Source organism: Schistocerca cancellata, chromosome 4, assembly GCF_023864275.1.
Source record: "Schistocerca cancellata isolate TAMUIC-IGC-003103 chromosome 4, iqSchCanc2.1, whole genome shotgun sequence".
Classification (NCBI taxonomy): Eukaryota; Metazoa; Arthropoda; class Insecta; order Orthoptera; family Acrididae; genus Schistocerca; species Schistocerca cancellata.
Window position 1 is genome coordinate 550,406,977 of NC_064629.1, and position 22,292 is coordinate 550,429,268.

Genomic DNA, 22,292 nt, shown 5'->3' on the forward strand with positions numbered 1-22,292 from the left:
GACTGACAGTGCTTACCAATCCCCAGCTCAGGAACCCTGGGGCCGTGAAGCCAGTGCTCAGCAAACGAATGCTGAGCTCTGAGTGGAAGGCAGTGAGGTGTGCTTGCCCATTACCACTCTGAAACACATATCCATCACTGAAAGGTTGACAGTAGGGTTGGACGAATCTTTCCAAATACTGTACAACTCCCACATTACCCTCGACAGTGGTGACTGGTGTCCAAAATTCAGTGATGAGTGGTGTCCAACATTCATACATAATACCAGTCCTAAATGTGACTGCTAGTCTCCCTGCTGAGACCCATGGGACTGCATGTCTGGGACATTCATTGATACTTGGGTATCTCCACACACTTCTATGAAGATTATCTGTGTAAGACAAATCCTGCACTTTTCAGTGAAAACAACTGTACCCCACTGAGTCAGGTTCCATTGCGCGTGTTCCCTTGCTCACCAATGAGCACCACAGTGCTGGTAAGTTTGTTCTGTTGCTCAATATGGATGCCTAGTGAACAAACTGATCTTGTGGAGATGGTTGGTTACTGTCAGGGTCAAAACACTCCGTCAGTTGCCCCAAAAACGCTGCACTGAGTTCTGTTGCATTCTCCTTTAGGTACCTACAAGACATTATTTGTAGGCACCAGTCATAAACTGGTATTGTGACCATGAGTGATCACTAAATGGTAAATTTTCAATGTTTTGTGTCTCACAAAAGTGGCTGAACGTTAAAAAGACTTCATTGTGGTGTACACATATTTGATAAGCAATTTACCATCTTGCTATAAAGTGACAACACACACACAGTCTAAGCTCGAAATGACATTTTGAGATATGTTGAAAGAACAAACAGTGCATGCAAATTGCACTGTCCCAGTCTCATGTGGATACACATCAGACTTTAATGAACTATAATGAGGATGAGACTTCACTTTTACCCACATTACATGGTGGCTGTACAAAGCTATTTCCTGTGATCAAAAGAGTACTGGAAAAGAAGTTCCCAATCGCAACAACAACCAATGCAACTTGGAAAAACTTGTTTCGAAAAGTTTAATCTGACCAGTTACATAACGGTAAGCAATGTTTTAGAGTTTATGTTTTCAACTACCTCCTGCTGGAATACCTATTCCACCTTTACTCTGTATGTCAATGGAGCAAGATGGTGTCAACAGTGCCAGACACTTGTAAGTGAAATAAGTCACACAAAAACTACAGGCAAATTCCTATTTTACATTGATTTACATTTCTTTTTATACATATTAAATAGTTATGCAATGTACTCCCGTCATAGGGAACTGTTATCCTGGAGTTAAAACAACATTACAGTTCTACTAAGAGATGCACAGTTGATGCATCTTCTTTGTGCTTAATTAGATTACAAAGCGTAGTCACAACCTTTGTCTAGATGATAACACATTACCATTATGGCAATACCTTAAAAGTATTAACAACAATATTGTGTATTCCAGTGTTTAATTTGTCTATTTTTCTCCATGTACTGACAGAATATTTCATGCATGGGTCTAACAAATTTTGAGATGAAAGTGTTAAGTGGGAGATCCTATTTCCTCTTTCCTTGGTAAGTGGCAGAGTAATAACCACTTCAACTACCTTCAGGACAACTAGCATTCCAGATGGTATGGTCCATTTTATCTGCTGGATACACTAGCCAAGCTCACCATAAAACACTACACAAAAAAGGGCGGACAACAACCTTACTGCAGACATGATGTTTCTTCTGCAGCTCCACGCAGAGGCTGCACCGAAATAACAAAAGATTTGTTCCGTAAGACACTCATATAAGCAAAATTATACAATAACACAATAAAATTACTGATAACATTGATCTTGAACCCACTAATACACAATTATGTATTTCCTGACACAAAGTTTTTAATAGTCCTAAAAATGCTCTGCATAATGTTGTTGTTCTTGTCCCCATCACACTAAGATTTGCATTGGAGCTCTCAAACAACAGTGGAGGATAGCCGGTTCTTATTGTTTTAGAAAGTTAATGTTGACAACACCCAACAGGCTTGCACTTTGTATTGGGCTCCACAAATATAAAAGACAACAGTATGGCACTGTAGGATAAGGACCCTTGGTATGTGAGTTGGACAACGTGAAACAAGCAATGGGTGGAATATGCTGGCTCTCTTCCCTCATCTCATTTCATTGACTCATTATACAGCTCAGACTAAGTCCCCACAGCATACTGAACACAGATTTCCAAACAGAATAGTTTGTTAATCAGTACAACATTAAAATATTACTTCCTACCAAAAAGCCATGGCAACATAGTACACAAGCAACCGATTTCTATTCATTCTTCATGTACAGTAGACTGAGCATCCAGATACACTAGGAGTCCCTCTCATGTTGAGCAAGTAGTGACTGCAAAAAGAGCTCTTGCATGGCACCAAAAGTCTGGAAGCAACATAAACTTTGTAACAAAACTAGCACTAAAGTCGCTCAGATAAAACTAAATTTAATATTTCCTTAGGAGAACAGTTTTAAATCCAGAGTGTCCAACCACAATCTCTTTTCTCTTGGAGAGACACTTAGTTATACAACTTCAATAACTCACTTCGGCAACTCATGTGACACAGAGAAAAAGCAGAAAATGAAACAATATCCACAAATAAAGCGTACTGGTTTGAACTGTGTATTGTGACTGTAATGCTAATTATTGAGATAGAAAACACAGTCATGATTAAAATACTTTTGCAAAAATTGTTAACGAAGGATGGAAGGTTAGAGTTATAATACATCCTGCTAACACGGACGTCTGTAGAGATGTATTGCTATCTCGAGAATGAATTTTTTAAAGATATAATCTAGGAACTCACCTGAAGGGATTAAGGGAAAGCATAGAGTCAAATGTCTTGAAAGGGGTTTGGCCCCCATTATTCCCCAAACGTATGTTTACCATGCAGAGTAAAATCTGTCAAAAGGCTATACCTCTAACTCAGCAACAGACAACATGATTTCCTGGGAATTGTAGCAATAGCTTTTGGGAAAATAAGCTTATCTCAGGAAGAAGTATACTTAAGTGCTATAATAGATCTTCAATATGTTTAAATATGGTTCTACAATGCAGAGCCTACATAAGAAAGCCTCACATACAGCAAACTATATTAGCCAGGCAATGAAAAATGAAGCAATATTTAATAAAATTGATAGAGAGCAACCAACAATCTCTTAAAGTCATACAAGACGGCAATTTACAGTCTACTTGAGGTTACCGTCTAAGTAATTATAGTCCAATTAAAATTACTTGACAGCTGACACTTCATGTGTCGGAGCCAGTTTCCTCCAATCATAACACCCAGTGTCATGCCCAAACAGTTCGCTGTTGCCAAACTACCACAATTGGTAGGTTCACTTCCAACTCCTTGTCCGGCATTCTTTCTTAATGTGTTTGGATCCCGAATAATGGGTCTGGCACTTTTATTTCCTATTTCATCACACATGAGAAAAACACACACACACACACACACACACACACACACACACACACACACACACACACACAATGCTAAAGAAACACAAATATTTCAAACACAGCATTAACCAAACACCACTGGATACTTGCACACAAAATATGAATTAGTGTCACATATTCAGTTATCATGATCAAGGATATCAGCTTGCATTAAATAGCTTCACATGGCATTGCATGAAGCCGAATTTTTTAAGGCTGCAATTCATTGTTGCAACTGGATCACTACAGTTGGATTATAACTACTTTACACAGTGTTGTGGTGTAGTACAATGGTTAACACATTAACATACAATGGTTAACACATTAACCTGACCTGTAAGAGGTATTAAGTTCCAGTCTTCTCAAATGCAGCAACATTTGTTTTTTATTTACAAATTCAAACCAAAAGAGTTTCATTATTGTTTTTATTCAATTAATTCGTTTAAATGCAATTTTGTTCTTGTTTAAATTCTTTGTCATGTCATTTTTCATCATCACACTGACTTTTTTTATTTGCTCTTCTTTGTCTTTCTAATTTTTTTTTTCTTTCTTTTTCATTTGGAATATGCCTGTGTCACTATAATCTGCAAACAAGTTTCAATGAGAACTGCTCATTGGCTGGTAACATAGCAGTTCGTGCAGCCAGTATGAGAATAGTTTCAGGTAACCAATGATTACGAGAAATTAAAGTTTGCTTTTGGCGTTGAAATTTGTCTCGAGTTTGCACGTAAAGGTTAGCTTTAATTGCCGTGAGCAAAGCAATCGTGATTTTGGTTCTACTGAAGATTGTTTATGGCTATTTGATCAGATACATTGTAAATTATGATCTTCTAGTTAGCTTAGGAAATGAATTTAAATTTAAGGCTGTGAAATGAATCATCTGCCACAGATCAGTCACTGGTCATTTAAAATCAGCAGTCGACAGAGCATCTTGCATTTCCGACATACCTTGCAGAGGCCACTTTCAAAATTGCTTTGCGTTACCCACTAACAGAATTTTTGAAGTGACCCACTGTGTTCGTGTGTGACTTATAACTGAGTGGTAGCTGTTAGCTGATGTGGAACACTGTAAGGGCAAGAGACAGATGTTATCAAGTAATTTTAATTGGGCTATAGTAAGCACTAAATGTTGGTGAGTGAGACACTATCCTAGCTTGCTCAAACGAGGACCTTGTCACCTGCACGAGTTGAAGTAATGCTCATTGGCCATCAGTAAAAGAAGCATAATATGAAACAGCACTTATTTTGAAATTCAGATGCTGTAACATGCGATAATGTACTATATTTGGCAGCAGGGCTTTACCGTGAGCCAGATGATCTCCATCTACAGCAACAGCATCAGTCTTTTAACACAAGTTAATGATTACAGAAGGTCATAACCATCTAGCAATGGTGTCTGGTTCCAATGAAACAGTGAGGAATCTAAACAACATACAGTGGTGTGAAACCTGAAACACAAGACAACTAACTTCTCTGGATGTGTTCCAAGGGAATTAACATCATTTAGCTGCTGATCACACCAGAAAAAAAGTAATTGTACAGTAAGCTATAAACAATGGACCTGGGGATGAAGGCAACAAGATAACAATGTGTGAAGGAGTGGATTAGTTCTGGACTTGGAGGTGGTGGAGGACAAGAGTGATTGGAGGATGAATGAATCAGGTTGAAGGAAGAAGATATGGTAATGTTGGAACAGATAATGGCGATGGCAATGACGATGACGGGTGATGGTTGATTATCAACAAATTAAAATGCATAATAAAAATCAAACATGCGACAATGTATGTTTACATGCACATTGGTGTTTTTTCCTCATGCTTAAATAAAACTATAATACAGTTGTGACATAAAATACTATATAAATAAAAAATTAGTTCAAGAAGGTGCCTGGCTGTCTACTAACGAAAACAGGGAAAGATTCAGCCACTTAGAAAACAAGGAAATGTTGGGAACACTTCTCTACATGGATGTTAAGAGTCCTGACTAAAAAGGACAACCCCCCCCCCCCCTCTCTCTCTCTCTCTCTCTCTCTCTCTCTCTCTCTCTCTCTCTCTCTCTCCCTCTCTCTCTCTCTCTCTCTCTCACACACACAAAATGGCACTTCAAGCTCTAGCTATGTGGATTACAGAGGACTCTACCACGGTGAAGGAAATCACTTGTTGCCTGTCAAGGAACATCACAAATTGTCTTCAAGCTACTCTACACACGGGGTCTTCTTCCCATGGTGATACACTGGAGTTTGAGTGTACAGTGCGAGAGGACTCACTGTCCTCCCCTTATTTACACTCACAATAATTGGACAGAACAAACTGTATGTTACAAGTGTTTGTTACAATAAACTTTACATTGTGCACAGGCAGAGTGTTAACTGTGGCTCCTGGCTTAGTTGGGAGACATACATGCCCATCCGCTACGGGGTCTTGAAGCTACCTGCTTCGGCTGTTACAATGACGGCTAATCCTACCTGCACGCACAAAGGACCTGAGAGATCCACTTCCGTACGTACGTTGCACGGTCTCCCGACAGGGAGCAGACTATACTGGACAGTCTGACTGCCCAATTTGGCAGCTGCCACTAGATGGCACTTGGAGTAAGTTGCAGAGTCCAAACATACTCCCACTTTAAAATGAGTTTTCTCATTCTTTAAAGAACCATAATTTTAACAAACAACAAAACCAAGACAACGAAAACAATAAAAATATAACTAGACACAATATCAATTCACATAAAACATGAATACACTAGGATTTGGGATGCCCACACCACCAAAAACCACTGTCCCACTGCATGTGAAACATGATGGGTACTAACATATAGGACACAAAAAATAAAGTATTAATATCACACTGCATAAAAACATAAAATTCAGTACTAAGAGCAGTTAGTCCACAAGAAACATCCACAGCTTCCCAAGCTGATCTTATGAATTAAGAGGTTGTTCCAGTAAATGGTAAATTTGGCAGTGGGTCTGTATCATACATCACTACACAGATCTGAGGGAGCACTGAACTGATTCATTGCTTAAGTAGGGGACACAATTTTGCTATAGGCCTCTTAATCTGCCCATTAGCAGTTTTTACCATCACCACATTCACACACTTATCAGGACCGGGAAACAGCTGATCAATGACACTCAGCCTCTACACCAAGGGAGGCAAGTTATCTTCCTTGACCAGTTCATGATCGCCGGTCTGGGGTTGCCATGCTGCTCCCAATGTCCATTTTCTGCGTTGCTGCAGATCATTTATGTATTCTGTGGACCACCTCTTCCAGAAGGACTGATGCAACTGCTGTACAAGTTTCCATCTGTGCAACCTGTTGGCGGGAACCTCAAGGACAGAGAGTTCAGGATAAGCACAAAGGGGCTGTCCGATTAGGAAATGACGAGGAGTGAGAGTGGCAGGAGAACCAAGGTCATCAGAGAGAAGACACAACTGTCTTGAATTCAAGCATGCTTCTATCTGAATTAAGACAAGTGGTCAGTTCTTCAAATGTCAGTACCGCATTGCTGATGATGCTTTTGGGATGCGTCTTCATGCATTTGATTCCTACCTCCCAGAGTCCACCAGAGTGAGGGGCATGAGGTGGAGTGAACCTCCAACTGATTCCCTCTGAGGTCGAAAAATTCACCACACCATTAACAGTAGCATCATTAGAGAAAAAACATTTAAGTTCATTGTTTGTACCAACAAATGTGGTGCCACTGTCGCTGTACATGTGAGGTTTCCCTCTTCTTGCAATGGATCTCCTGAGGGCGGCAAAAAACTTGTTACCAAGTCACTAACTAATTCTAAGTGGATGGCCTTGGGTGCCATACACATGAATAAAGCAATATAAGCCTTGGTGGTAACCTTACTCCGTCTTCCACCATGATTTACAGCAATAGGGCCTGCATAATCTACTCCACAGTGCTCTAGCTGCAGGTAGCTGACCCACGAGTTGAACTTCTGTCTTGGACTTAAGCCTAAAGCATTTTAAATATTTCCTGATAACTCATTTGACTGTGTTACGCCCATTGGGGATCCAAAACCTCCTATGCAACATGGCCAACAAAAGTTGTCACCCAGCGTGCAACAGATTTTCGTGTTCATTTGTTACGAGAATTTTTGTCAAATGATGCTTAGGCTGTACAATAATAGGAGGCTCCTCATCATATGGTACATCAGCATTCATTAATCTCCCTCCCACTCATAAAATACCTTTGGCATCAACAAACAGGTGCAAATCCCTTAATTTGCTATTATGTTGAATAGGGGAACTGGTCTTCAACAAAGCGATCTCATTACCATATTCACTATGTTGAACTGCGCCAAAGGCCCTTTTGCTAGTGTTTTGGCATTCCTGTGGAGTGAATGGCCCAGTTATCCTGTCCGATTGCTGAAGCCTAGTATTATTAGCAAACTTCAGTGCATAGGTCAAAACTCTAAGTTTTCTTGAATGATGAATATTTACACAGCAATTCATCATCAAGTTTATGACTGACACCAAGGATACTTGTACACAACTTCTGTCAGGCAGATCTTCTACACTAAGTGGAGTACAGGTGTTGCAGTTGAGGTCACGAGTGGATAGCCATGACGGCCCAGATCACCACTGAAAAGTGACCTCAAAGCATCTTCAGAGACTCTGTTAGAAATTAAGTTAGTGAACTGCTTATAGATGTTGACTCTGAAATTATTGGTATATCAGAGCACGACTTAAATAATTTGGCAATTCAGAGGCTTCCTTTACCAGGATCCAGATTAGCTGGCTGTTTCCCAAGGAGTTCCTTGCAGGTTGGTGGAGTGGCTATGTACGTGAAAAACAGTATTCCATTTGAGCCCATAGATGTATCACGACACTGCACTTAACAGATATTTGAATGTTGTGCAGTGGCAGTTGAATTTAGTTAAACTAAACTTCTAATTGGTGTTGTTTATACGTCCCCTAACTGACTTCAGAGCATTTCTGCTCAAGCTAGAGAGGGTTCTTGATTCGCTTTGTAGAACGTACCAGAAATTAGTCATATGTGGTGACTTCAATATTAATTTTGTATATGATGGTGCAAGAAAAAGGATGTTGGTAGACCTCCTAAATTCATATGATCTGATACAGACTGTGTTTTTTTCACCTAGGGTGCAGGGGAACAGTTGCACAGCCACAGACAATATTTTTATTCATCCTTCATTACTAGATGGGCATTCTGTTAGTAAAAGCATGAATGGCCTTTCAGACCATTATGCACAAATTTTAACACTAAAAGACTTTTGTACTCAAACCAATGTCATATTTAATTACAAACTATGTAGGAAAGCTAATCCAACAGCAACAGAGTGTTTTTTAAACCTTGTCAAGGAACAAGAGCGGCAGGATGTATATAGTGCCGATAACATAGATGATAAATACAATGCTTTCCTTAACACATTTCTCTTGCTCTTTGAGAGTTGCTTTCTATTAGAACGTTCTAAACAGGGTACTAGCAGTAATAGGCAGCCCGGGTGGCTGACTAGTGGGATAAGGATATCTTGTAGAACAAAGCGGGAATTATATCAAAATTTTAGAAGTAGTCACAATCAAGCTACAGTAGCCCATTACAAACAGTACTGTAAGGTGCTTAAAAATGCTATTAGGAAGGCAAAGAGTATGTGGTATGCAAATAGGATAGCTACTTCACAGGATAAAATTAAAACCATATGGTCAGTTGTGAAGGGAGCGTCTGGTCAGCAGCACAAGGTCGACGATATAGTCAGTTCGCAGTAAAAATATTTCTGTTACTTATAAATCAGATATATCGTCGCTAGGCAATGAAAACCTCGTAACTCCATCTGACAATGAAATCCAAGTAACTGCATTACCACATGTAGAAAATTATGCCACATAGGCTGTTGAAACCCTCCATCTTAGAGTTGAACGGTGTTGCCATCTAGCGGCAATAATGAAAATCTCACATCTCCAGCGATATGTAGTTTGTGCTGTAAACCTCGCATCTCCGATAATCGCCATTGTTAATGTGCAGGGCAAACACATACTCCGAGATTTAAACGTTTTTTGACGTGATAGTAACTTTTTTGACTGACAGACCCAACACTGCTTTATTGCTACAGGTACGTGTTAGTATTTCTAGGTATTTATGTATTGTATTTTAATATACAGAATTAATAATGACCTCGTTAAATACAATGTTGACTTACGAGTTTTTCATCGCGCGTAAAGCAGACTGCGCTCGGTACATAGGAGGTTCTAATTTTAGAACTGAACAGAATTCTATACATTCTACAGTAACTACTTTGTTTTCAGCTATGGGTAAAAAGAGTAAATTCACTCTTCACCTTGTGAAACAAGCCGACAACGGATCATATCGTATAAAATCACCGGAAGAAGATTCTAGTCAGGTTCCTCCTTGTCCTGCACCAAAAGAAAGGGTAGACCTACAAAATGAAGGCAAACCGTAGTTTATATTGTTGTAACTGGAAGTAAGATCCTTGTTTGGAAGTTGAGGTGATTAAATTATTTAAATGTTATTGATGACGTTATGGTTTACACTACAGATAATGCGGAAAAAGAAGCCAATACAGAGGCGAATTCCACTTCTGAGTTTGAAAGTCTTTTCGAACACAGCAGCGAGGATGATATCTCCAGTGGCAGTAGTGATGCGTACGATCCAGATAAAAACAAAAATGACCATAGCAGTAACTAGAGCAAGGAAGTGAAGAGTACTAAGCAGTGCCGTAAAAGGAAAAGCAATCAATCACTTCAAAGTTTGCAGAAAGAAAAACGTATGAGGGCACAGGATTATCTAGGAATGCAAAAAGATGAGTTTGGCAAAAAGAGACCAACAATGAGCAGGAGTAGGAGGGAAATGAAACCACGATGTACTTGTAAACATTCTTCCTTAAATCGGAACAGGAATTGCAAGGATATTACAGAAGAGCAGAGACAGCGAATATTTAATCATTTCTAGCAGGATATGTCTTGGGGTGAAAGAAAAATTTTTGTTAGAAGCCATGTCTACTACGTTCCAGTTAAAAAGACGCAGAAATAATTCAGAATCTAATAAATCTCACCGTTCTGACACACTATATTACAATTTTGTAGTAGAGGGACAGAGAAAAACTGTCTGCAAGACTATGTTTCTGAATACTTTGTGCTTAGGCGAATGGAGTGTCAGAACATGGGCATCTAGTGCATCGGGAAGAACGCTTGCACAATGGCCTCGAATGCAGGAGAGACCAACGAAAGTTTCAGGTGGACGACAATCAGCATCAGTTTTTTTTGCAGAGTTGCCGAAACTGGAATCGCATTACTGCCGTCGTTCTTCCACAAAACTCTACTGGGAACCTAACTGGCAGAGTAAATCAGAACTACAAAGGGAATATATAAAATTTTGCAAGAAAAGAGGACAAATCCCAGCTGCTTACAAACAGTTCTGCGAGGTATTCGATGAAAATAATATTAACTTATTTTCGCCTAAAAAGGACCAGTGCGATCTTTGTTGTTCTCACCAGATACGCAATCTCTCAGACAATGAATACTCTTTGCATATGGCCAGAAAAACTGAGGCAAGGGAAGCGAAAAATAGTGATAAATTAGGATCAGCTAGAGTGTTTACAATGGACCTTCAAGCACTTCTCCTTTCTCCCAGACTAAAAGCATCTGCACTGTACTATAAAAGCAAACTGAAGGTCCACAACTTTACCATCTATGATTTAAAAAGTAACGATGGTTATTGTTACCTTTGGCACGAGAGTGAAGGTGGACTAACAGCTTCGGAATTTGCCAGTATACTCGTGCATTTTATAGAAACGTACGACCAAAATGATTCAGAAGCTATTTTCTATAGCGACGGATGCACGTACCAGAATCGAAACTCAGTCATGAGTAATGCACTGGCTTATCTCGCCAATCAGAAAGGCATTACAATAGTGCAAAAATTTCTGGAGAAAGGTCACACTCAAATGGAGTGTGATTCTATGCACTCCACCATAGAAAGGAAGTTAAAAAACAGACACATTTATACTCCTGCTGGCTATGTAGAAGTTTGTGCTACTGCAAGACAAAGTCCTAGACCTTATGTTGTCAATTATTTAGACCACACGTTTTTCAAGTCCTATGATAAACTCTCGTTGTATTCATCTATTCGGCCAGGATCCAAAATTGGGGATCCAACAGTGACTGATATCCGGTGTCTCAAGTATGATCCCTCCGGAAAAATGGAATATAAATTGAAATTCAGCGATACATGGAAACCACTTCCAAGAAGGATGTCAAACATACCCAGCTCACTTACAGTGCCCCCTCTCTACAGTTCACCACTAACGATCAGCGCAGAAAAGTTTACGCATTTGCAACAACTAAAGCTGGTCCTTCCTAAGGATGTGCATTCATTTTATGACACACTGCCTCACATTTGTAATGAGAGAACATGTCCGTGCATAAAAAAATGCAGCCGAAATTAAACTTGTTTACAGCCACCTATGACTGTCAGTGTAGCAGCAATAGTAACAATAATAAATGTTAATAAACTGCACAAATGTTTACAGTAAGAAAAGGTTAATTAAAGCTAACAACATTGTTTCTATGTTTTTTAAACACTTCAATTTATTAACATCCAGATTCCAATATTTTGATCAAAGTGAAATTATTCATTTCACTTTATATCTGTAACAATGTATCGTTACAGACGTTTCATAATACACAAATAATGTAAAATTTAAGTAAGTTTTTTTAAAACAAATTCATTTCAATTCTTAACCGTGCACTCGTTACATGCCTCTTATCTCCATCACTACCAAAAAAATAACTGTGAAAACCTCGTAACTCCAAAAACCAGCAGACAATTTGAAGTGCATAATAAAGTCTTATGTACCAATGACCGGATCCATATGGTGTAGCAGAAACCACTACATTTAACTGATCAGGTCCTCATGTGATTTCTATAATTAGTTTTTTGTTTCTCCTGTAAAATTTGACCAATTTGAGTTACGAGGTTTTCATTGCCTAGCGACGATATGTACAATATTTAACAATCATTTTCTGAGCACTGCTGGTGAATTAAATAAAAATTTAGTTTCTACAGGAAATCATTTCACTTTCTTGGCAAATGCCTTTCTGAGACTGATGTCTGAAATACTCCTCTGTTGATTGGCGACTCCATGTTGTCCTGTGCACTACGACCAGATAACAGGTATACTTGAAAAAAGAGACAGCATTGGTCGTATATTTTTTACTATCGCAAAATCGATTTTCTGTCACTGAGTGACCATCTTCAGTGCTATATTGTATAACTTAAATTAGGATGCACTGTTGTCACTAAGCTTACGGGAATCACATCTATGTGATTGCCGTAAGCTTAGTGACAACAGTGCATCCTAATTTAAGTTATACAATATAGCACTGAAGATGGTCACTCGGTGACAGAAAATCGATTTTGCGATAGTAAAAAATATACGACCAATGCTGTCTCTTTTTTCAAGTATACTCCTCTGTTATACAGACAAGAGGGGGATTGAGTCTATAATTAAATCACTGAAGACTAAGGACTCTCATGGTTATGATGGAGTGTCTAGCAGAATATTGAAGTACTGTGCTTCACATGTTAGCCCCGTATTTAGCTATATTTGTAATTTTTCCTTTACAAGGTCAGCTTCCTGAGCGATTAAAATACTCAGTAGTAAAGCCACTTTATAAAAAGGGAGAAAGGGATAATGATTTTAGACCTATTTCTATGCCATCAGTGTTTGCAAAAGTTTTTGAAAAGGCCGTGTATGTAAGGATAACTGATCATTTTATATCACACAATTTGCTATCAAATGTACAGTTCAGCTTTAGAAGTCATTTAACAACTCAAAATGCTATATTCTCTTTTCTCTGTGAGATATTGGATGGGCTAAACACAAGGTTTTGAACGCTTGGCATATTTTTTGATTTAACAAAGGCATTTGATTGTGTTGATCACAAAATATTGCTCCAGAAGTTGGACCATTTCGGAATATGGGGAGTAGCTCACAAATGATTCACCTCTTACTTTAGCAACAGGCAGCAAGAGCAAAGGCAAAATGTTGAGAATGGCTGTGATGTGGGGTCTGAGTGGGGTAGAGTCAAGTGGGGGGTGCCCCAGGGATCAGTGTTGGGGCTGACTGTTCCTTATTTATATAAATGATATGCCCTCTAGTATTACGGGTAACTCTAAAATATTTCTGTTTGCTGATGACACTTGGTATTAAAGGATGATGTGTGCAACATTGGCCCAGTTTCAAATAGTGCAGTACATGGCCTAAGTTCATGGCTTGTAGAAAATAAACTAACGCTAAATCACAATAAGACACAGTTTTTACAGTTTCTAAAACACAATTCAACAAAACCTGAAGTTTTAATTTCACAGAACGGGCATATGGTTAGTGAAACTGAACAGTTCAAATTTCTAGGTGTTCAGATAGATAGTAAGCTGTCGTTGAAGGCCCACATTCAGGATCTTGATCAAAGACTTAGTACGGCCATTTTTACTATTCGAATGGTATCAGAAGTTAGTGATCATTCAACAAGAAAATTAGTCTACTTTGCTTATTTTCATTCGCTTATGTCATATGGTATTATATTTTGGGGTAACTCTTCCCATTCTAAATGGATATTTTTGACTCAGAAATGGGTGGTTTGGGCAATAAGTGGTGTTAACTTCCTGTACCTCTTGTCAACCACTGTTCACGAGTCTGGGTATTTTCACATTGGCCTCTCAATATATGTATTCCTTATTGTCATTTCTTGTTAACAATACTAGCTTATTCCCAAGAATAAGCAGCTTTCACTCGGTTAATACTCGGCAGGAATCAAACCTGCATTTGGATCAGACTTCCTTAGCTCTCGAGCAATAAGCTACCACTCAAATTCAAAAATCTTAGCAGTAATCCACGAACTTTCAAATCGAAACTGAAGAGTTTCCTCATGGGTCACTCCTCCTATTCTGTCGAGAATTTCCTTGAAAAATTAAGCTGATTCCTTTTGTATTGTTGATTGTGTTTCCTTGAACTTATGGACTGACTTTTTAAGGGTTCATAAACATTTATTTTTATCTGTTATTACTTTTACGTTGTAGTTTCAAGTACTGACACGTTCCATGACCTTGGAGATTTGCTCCTCAATTTGGCCCTATGGAACTTGAAGCGTAAATAAATAAATAAAAAAGTTTTCCAGGACTATGCTGCAGCCAACAGAGAACTACTGGGGAGTCCGTCCACAAATGAATGTTGCCACTATCTATGATATCTAAGGCATTGGCCACCTTGTGAATGAGTCGAGCAAGAAGCAGAGCACCACATAATTCCAGTCATGGAAGAGACTGTTGTTTCACAGGGGCAACCCGAGATCTGGCTGCAGCCAATGAGACCGGCACACTGTTATAGAAAAGAACACATCTGACGTATACACACACACCAAATGCCAACTGTGAAGCATCACAAAAACCATTAATTTCTAATTTAACATACTGGGGGCAAGGAATGATCTTCCTGTTAATCAAAATACCATTTAGAGAAGGCAGTTGCACACAAACAGCATTCCATTCATCAGTGAGGTTGGATGGAAGAATTTCATTCCAATCAAGGCTTAGTTGTCACAAGCGCTGCAAGAACAATTTACCTCTTATGACTGCTGGACCTAGAAGCCCCTGTGGGTCATAGATTGATGCTATTGTAGACAGGACATTGCGCTTGGTAACCTTTGAGAGCCAATGACTATTCAGCTGCACATGGCACTGGAATGTGTCAGAGCCAGGGTGCCATAATATCCCTAATGGTTTTATGGCTTGCTCATCTGTAAGATTACAAAGCAAAGACATTTCCCTGTCCTACACAGGAAATTTTTCCATGACCTTGTGACTATTGTAACACCATTTCCTCAGTGGAAACTCCTCAGAAGCAAGTAGTTGAGTCAGCTGAGTTTGAAGTTCCTGAGCTTCAGCTTCCATAGCTGATCCAACTAAGAAGTCATCCATATAAATGCTAGACATCAACACTTGCGATGCCATTGCAAACCTGTTTCGATTTTCCAAAGCCAACTGTTGAAGACATCTGGTAACAAGAAAGACAGCAGCAGTGATTCCATAAGTGAGTGTACATAGTCTATATCCTTGCATCGGCTCTGGCGGTGTTTCTGCCACAGAATTCTCTGGAAGTTCCTATCATCAAGAAAGACACACACTTGGAAATACATTTTTGATATGTCAGCCTACAGAGCCACATTAAAGGAGTGAAATTTTATAATAATGGAAAATAAGTCTGGCTGGACAGTGGGACCAACCATCAAGATATAATTGAAAGATACTCCATTAGAAGTGGCAGCGGAGCCATCAAATACTACCCTCAACTTAGTAGTGGGGTTGCATTCTTTGAAGACAGCATGATGTGGAAGGTAACACCTTGGACCAATAATACCTTGAGAATTACAGATCTCCATGTGTTACAGTTCAGCACATTCATGCATGAATGCAGCATATCCCTTCTGCAGATTCGGTTGCCCTTTAAATCCCCTCTCAAGATGCGTCAGTCTCCGAGAGGCTTGTTGTTGTGATTCACCTAAGGGTTTACAGTTTCACTGACAGTCGAACCACAAATCTCCCTTCTTCATCTAGTGCCATGTGGTGCTGAAAGTGAGCCTCTCATATTTTATCCAGCTTACTCATCGTTTTTGTAAACAGTTCCTCTAACTCCAAAAACCTTTGCAGTTTGGCATCTGAACTGTCACCTCTAACAAAGCACGAGGTCACTGTAGAACGAGGTATGTTACATGCAACTGAAGGCATCCTACCAGACAAAATCCAGCCAAATTTTGTTTTGACCAGTGAAGGATGACTTGGTTTCACCAACCTTTCCTTACAAGGAACATCAAAGAAAACCTCAGCACTAAGAATTAAATCTACTGTGGCAGGCTTGTTGAATTCTGGACCAGCGATCAGAATATTACATGGGACACTCCAGGACCTTGTAACTATCTTGTTCTCTGGTAGGTCACTGGTGACATTGTCTATGATAGCACAAGTGGTTCTAACATGAAAGTCATTGAGCCTAACAACAGTTCAACATTGCACATGTAAGACACTGAAGCTGCAGAGGCATTGTTTACATCCTTCACAAGAAATGAATGTTTACCTTGTTTCAGTTTTAATTTCTCTGCCATGCCCTTAGATATAAATGATAGCTGACTTGCACTATCTAGCAGAACTCTGCAAACCTGCTGTCAACCCATGCTGTCCTTAACGTTGACAACAGCTGCTGGCAACAAGAAATCACAATGGAGGTTTGATTTCCCATTCATAGCTTCATGGGCCAAGGACTGGCCTCCTGATTTACTATTCTGCCCATTCCTTGGATCAGCAAGCTTGTGGAGCAGTATGTTGTGCCTTCCCTTACATGTCTTACAAGGAGAAATCTTGCATTTAGTCGAGAAATGACCAGAGCGGATGCACAAAAAACAAAGCTTATTTTTTGTCACATATGCCTGCCACTCATCAACATTTAGTGATTGAAACCCCTTGCATTTAGTGATAATATGAGGTTCACTACAAAAATTACGTAACTCCTCAGTATCAGCATTAGCGACATGAGCCCTCCTCACATGTCTCATCTGACTTGAATTATTGGCATTTCCTTGCAGGTCCCTTGAGGTGTTGTTTCCAAAAAATCTATTAGTTGATTTAATGTGGTGAATGTCGACCCAGACATCTTTACCTCCCACTCATGATGATCTGTAGGTCACATACTAGCCAGAATCTTCTCTGAAAGAATAACTTCATGAAGTGGAACATCAGGTCTGAGAGCTTCTAAGGCCTTCAAATGGCTACATACGTGATTAATTAGTTGCCTATAATCGCTCCCTGCACCATGGTCAACCGTAGGTAAGGCCAACAAAGCCTTAGCATGTGTGGCTACAATTATTTTTGGGTCATAGATAGGTTTCCTGCTGTGGCAGGTATACGTTTCGACAGGTCTTTAGCTTCACCTCGCAAAGACAAACTAAGGTAATGAAGTTTTTGATTGTCATCAATTTAATTGTTATTCATAATGAGACTCAAAAATGTAGTTTCAAAGAACTGACACTACCTGACGGATTCGAGCATAAAGGCTGCAACAGCTGGGTGTACCTCTTCATTGAACCCTTGATAGTGGATTCAACAAAGTGACACGAATCCTCGAATTCTGCCCTGTCCTTACTATGATCTGCTGATTCGTCTCCAATTTCCAGCCGTGTTTGAGACGACTCAAAATCAGTCTGAATACGAGTCAATTGACTTAATTTTGATTCCAGCATTTCGATGCTGGTACTGTCCGCAGACTGCACGAAGCTCGCTAAGCATGAGAGAGTGGCCTTTGCTACACCTCTCTGCTTGACTAATTTCTATTTCTCTGAGGGTTCCAGTTTAGGATTGGGAAGATGATAGAAGGAAGCCAACAGTTGCACTTACCAGGCTGCAGTGGCAATACGAGGCAGTACGGACTGGAACAGCAGCACCGTCATGGGCACTGGCAGCTGGCGTGGCGGGCATTGCAGTCTCTGAAGGTGCGAAGTTTCGGCAGGAGCAGGTGGTGACGTCACCGATGATGCTGGCACCGACATGTTTCTGTGCTTCTCATGTTTGAGTTTGAGACACATTAAACGTTCACAAATATGTCCCCGTTCACCGTTGTTAAGGCTGTTATCGTCGAAGTCTCGAACAGGCCTAGGGACACTCATTAGCGTTCACCAACGAAACCAATAACGCGCGCAGCTCACAAGTGGTTTTTTAAAAGTTCACAAATACCAGAAAATGAATAAGCACGAAGGTCAATTCCACGTGGTCACTGAATCCAGCTCGGAGGACCGGAAAAAGTACGCACAGGCTCTTCTTCCTGTGGTGATACATTGGAGTTTGAGTGTACAGTGCGAGAGGACTCACTGTCCTCCCCTTATTTACACTCACAATAACTGGACAGAACAAATTGTACGTTATAAGTGTTTATTAGAATAAACTCTACAATATGCATAGGCAACGCGCCAACTGCGGCTCCTGGCTTAGGTGGGAGACATACACGCCTGTCTGTCCACTACGGGGTCTCAAAGCTACCTGCTTCAGCCATTACAACGGCAGCTAATCCTAACTGCGCACACAGAAGACCTGGGAGATCCACTTCGGCACGTAGGTTGCAAGGTCTCCCGACAGGGAGCAGACTATACTGGACAGTCTGACCTGCCCATTTTGGAAGCTGCCACCAGGTGGCACTTGGATTAAGTTGCAGAGTCCAAACAGATACTGTTTTGGGAGAGGAGTGGGTGGATGGCAAGGGGGGCTGAAGGGTGGGAGATCTGATATTTTTACAGAAGCTGGTCTTTTTCAAGTGTCTCACTCAGTCTGAGGAAGGCAAGGGTACACCAGCTTCAGGGCCAGACCATGACTGATAAAGCAATGTGGTGTTCAAATCAAACATCTGGTAGGAGGCAGCTTTACCACCGCCCCCCACAACGCCCCCCCCCCCCCCCCCCCCGTCCCATCCACAAACACATAATGAAGAAAGAATGAAATTAAGGTAAGAAAATTGGTAATGGGCAAGAGATACAAAACTGGCATGGAAAATTAACAACCTGAAACTTCCTGGCAGATTAAAACTGTGTGCCCGACCGAGACTCGGTCGGGCACACAGTTTTAATCTGCCAGGAAGTTTCATATCAGCGCACACTCCGCTGCAGAGTGAAAATCTCATTCTGGAATTAACAACCTATTCAGATCATGCCCACAACCAGCAAAACAGAGATAAAAATCATGAGGTGGGTGAGGATAAAGAAAACACATCAATAAATAAATGATTGTATGCCCATTTAAACCATAAAACCTATACTTGCATAACTACTTACTTATACTATTCTGCTGGTGATTTAACACATGCAAAGAGATTACTGAAATTTCTGACCTTTAGTTTTTGTCTGATCCTGCTTTCTTTAGTTTGGAACCACCCACAGGCAGCTAAATTTCATGAATTTCTATCAATCCCAGGTTCTGATTGATCTGTCTTCCTTTCTATCACATTTTCATACTGTTCTCCCATTACCTCTACATCAAGAATCAGTGGTCCTGAAACTTTCAGTTTTAGTTTACATCTCCATCAGATAGTGTTTACTTTTTCATTATTATAGCTTTACCCATCTGTATTGTATAGGTTTTTCTTTTCTACTTCTAGTTCATATTTCACAAATACCTCATTGTAAACAACAAAATGTGACTGAAAAGTGTACTGTCAATGAATGGAGAAGCAAGATATTATCAGAGGGTATTGCCGGTGAACTTAATAGTTCTCCTCACTTTGAACTGAGAATTGAGAACCACTACAGGATTTTTAATGACAAAGTGACTTATTATATTTCTGATCATCACTACAAGGTCCACAACAATTTCAGGTGCCATTAAATGTAGGTGATAAAACCAGCAGCCCAATTTTAAAGCAGTAAATCAACTAAGAAAAACTATTACCCAATTTTCATTTCACATAACAAAAAATGAGATAACACAAATTTCACACCAATTATAACTGTCATTAAATTTGTCAGAATACAGAATATTTAGAAAAATACCACTTACCATTCCACCCAAAACTTGCAGCTACACAAGTAATGATCTCATTATCAAACTGGTGCTGGAACAATGCTTTCAGGTTTGCCAACGTAGCAGATCTTGCTGATCTCCCTGATACTGCATTTCCAGCAACATCAGTGCCAAAACTTTTATCCGAGCCACCTGCTGGTTCAGTCATCCTGTAACACATCAATTACACACAAAATTTACATATGTATGCTGCACAAATTACATCCCACAATTTGATAATATTCACCATGTTCCACAAAATGTCAGATAAAACAAATTCTCACAACACTATTCTAAGTGCTCCCATTTCATCAACTTTTAATTATCTTTGACTAACACACTCTTGAATGCAAGCACAATTTTCAGTCTTCGATGTTATTAAAAGACAGTGCACACAAAAGTGTTAAAACAATGGCAGACTTGAAAAGCACAACAGTTGCAACATGTTTCTGGTGAAGAAAGATCAGGGTTTAATGTCCCACTGACATCAAGGTCTTTTCTGGGAGGGCTTAAGCTCATATAGGAGAAGTACATCATAAGAAATAAAGTATATTCTCGCTAAAGGAACTTCCCAGCAATCACCTTACTTGATTAAGGCAAAGCATGGAAAACCAAAACCAGGTGTCTGGATGGGATTTGAAACCTAGTCCTCCAGAAAGTTACGTAAGTATAGTTACCACTGTAAAGGAGAGGAAGTCCTCGGAATTTATAGCATCCAAGTCAGCATATATCAAGAGACTGCTAATCTTATATAAAATGTCAGTCATTTCATCATCAAACAATTAGAGCCAATACAATGACCCAAGACAAGGTGTAAGTCATGCAGTGAACTTTATATAACATTACCTTGCTACAAAAGTTGTACTGATGCCTATTGGGGGTGCAGGCTAACAATTTTCACCTCATGTCAGTACCAATGACATCAGATACTTACCATTGTACAACTATCCCCATTCCCCACAAGCAACTAGCTGATGGGGTGAAGATCATGAATCTCGTTCATGCGGTGAAAGCAGAGCTTCCTACTGACAGTGTATATCCCAATGTGACTAGGACTACCCATTTTGGAGACAGATGGTGGATAGTATCAAGATACTCCACTGCTTCTGTAAAGATCTTTACTTTGTAGAACTATGTAAGCCCGATTCAAAGATCAGGGGTACACTACACAAAAGCAGTAGCTAATTAAGTAGCAGAGTATGTACGCAACGAACATCACAATTAGAATTATATTAATACCTTCAGCTGCTAACGGGCGTTGATATATATCAATGGGGACAGGTGAAAATGTGTGCCTCGACCGGGACTCAAACCCGGGATCTCCTGCTTACATGGCAGACGCTCTATCCATCTGAGCCACCGAGAGCACAGAGGATAGAGCAACTGCAGGGACCATCTCGTGCACGCCTCCCACGAGACCCACATTCTCACCTTGTAAGTCCACACACTACATTTGTAGTGTCCCACCCAACACACTCATTACTTGTGGAAGACATTCTACCAAGTCCCATAAGAGTTTAGAGAATATGTGTGCATCCGCACAGAAGAAGAAGGTTATGGCCGGTGTTGCCAGAACTATACACTTATATGGATATGGTGTCTGTTCTTTCGGACATGCCCTCGATGGCTCAAATGGATAGTGTGTCTGCCATGTAAGCAGGAGATCCTGGGTTCAAGTCCCGGTCGGGGCACACATTTTCACCTGTCCCCGTTGATATATATCAACGCCCGTTAGCAGCTGAAGGTATTAATATAATTCTAATTTTGTTCTCGATGGCTACAGGTCATCAATGGTGTCTGTTCTTTCGAACATGCCTGAAAGAACACACACCATATCCATATAATATCACAATTGTTCTAAGGTAGTATCCTGGTCCCCATATCCTCCTGTCAGTATTTGTGGACCTCTTCAGAGAGTATTCCCAAACAAAACAGACAGAAGAAAATACATCTCCTAAGTCAAATGCAGCCAACAAAATAATAAGTTCATATTATTAAACTGCAAGAATACTTGAGGTACAAATAATAACCTCATACCATTTAAGTGCCAGAACATTTGTGATGAAATCCCACAGCTAGTCCCAGTTGTCAATAGCAACACTGTGAATATCTAATGCTAAATCAATATATCGACACAGTAAAATCATCAGTTTGAGTGGAATAACAATCGAAAAGAGAGGTAGTGTATTTACCACTGTCTAAAACTATGTTGAGTCTACTTCATTCAGT

The 22,292-nt window shown here is 39.9% G+C and overlaps 1 non-coding gene across 1 annotated transcript; it reads right to left on the reverse strand.

The window, feature by feature from the left end:
• Nucleotides 1-21,355: 21,355 nt before the first annotated feature.
• Trnat-ugu (transfer RNA threonine (anticodon UGU)) lies at nt 21,356-21,430 on the reverse strand. The gene has a single exon. It is a non-coding gene; the product is annotated as a tRNA-Thr (tRNA).
• Between the last annotated feature and the right edge of the window lie 862 nt (nt 21,431-22,292).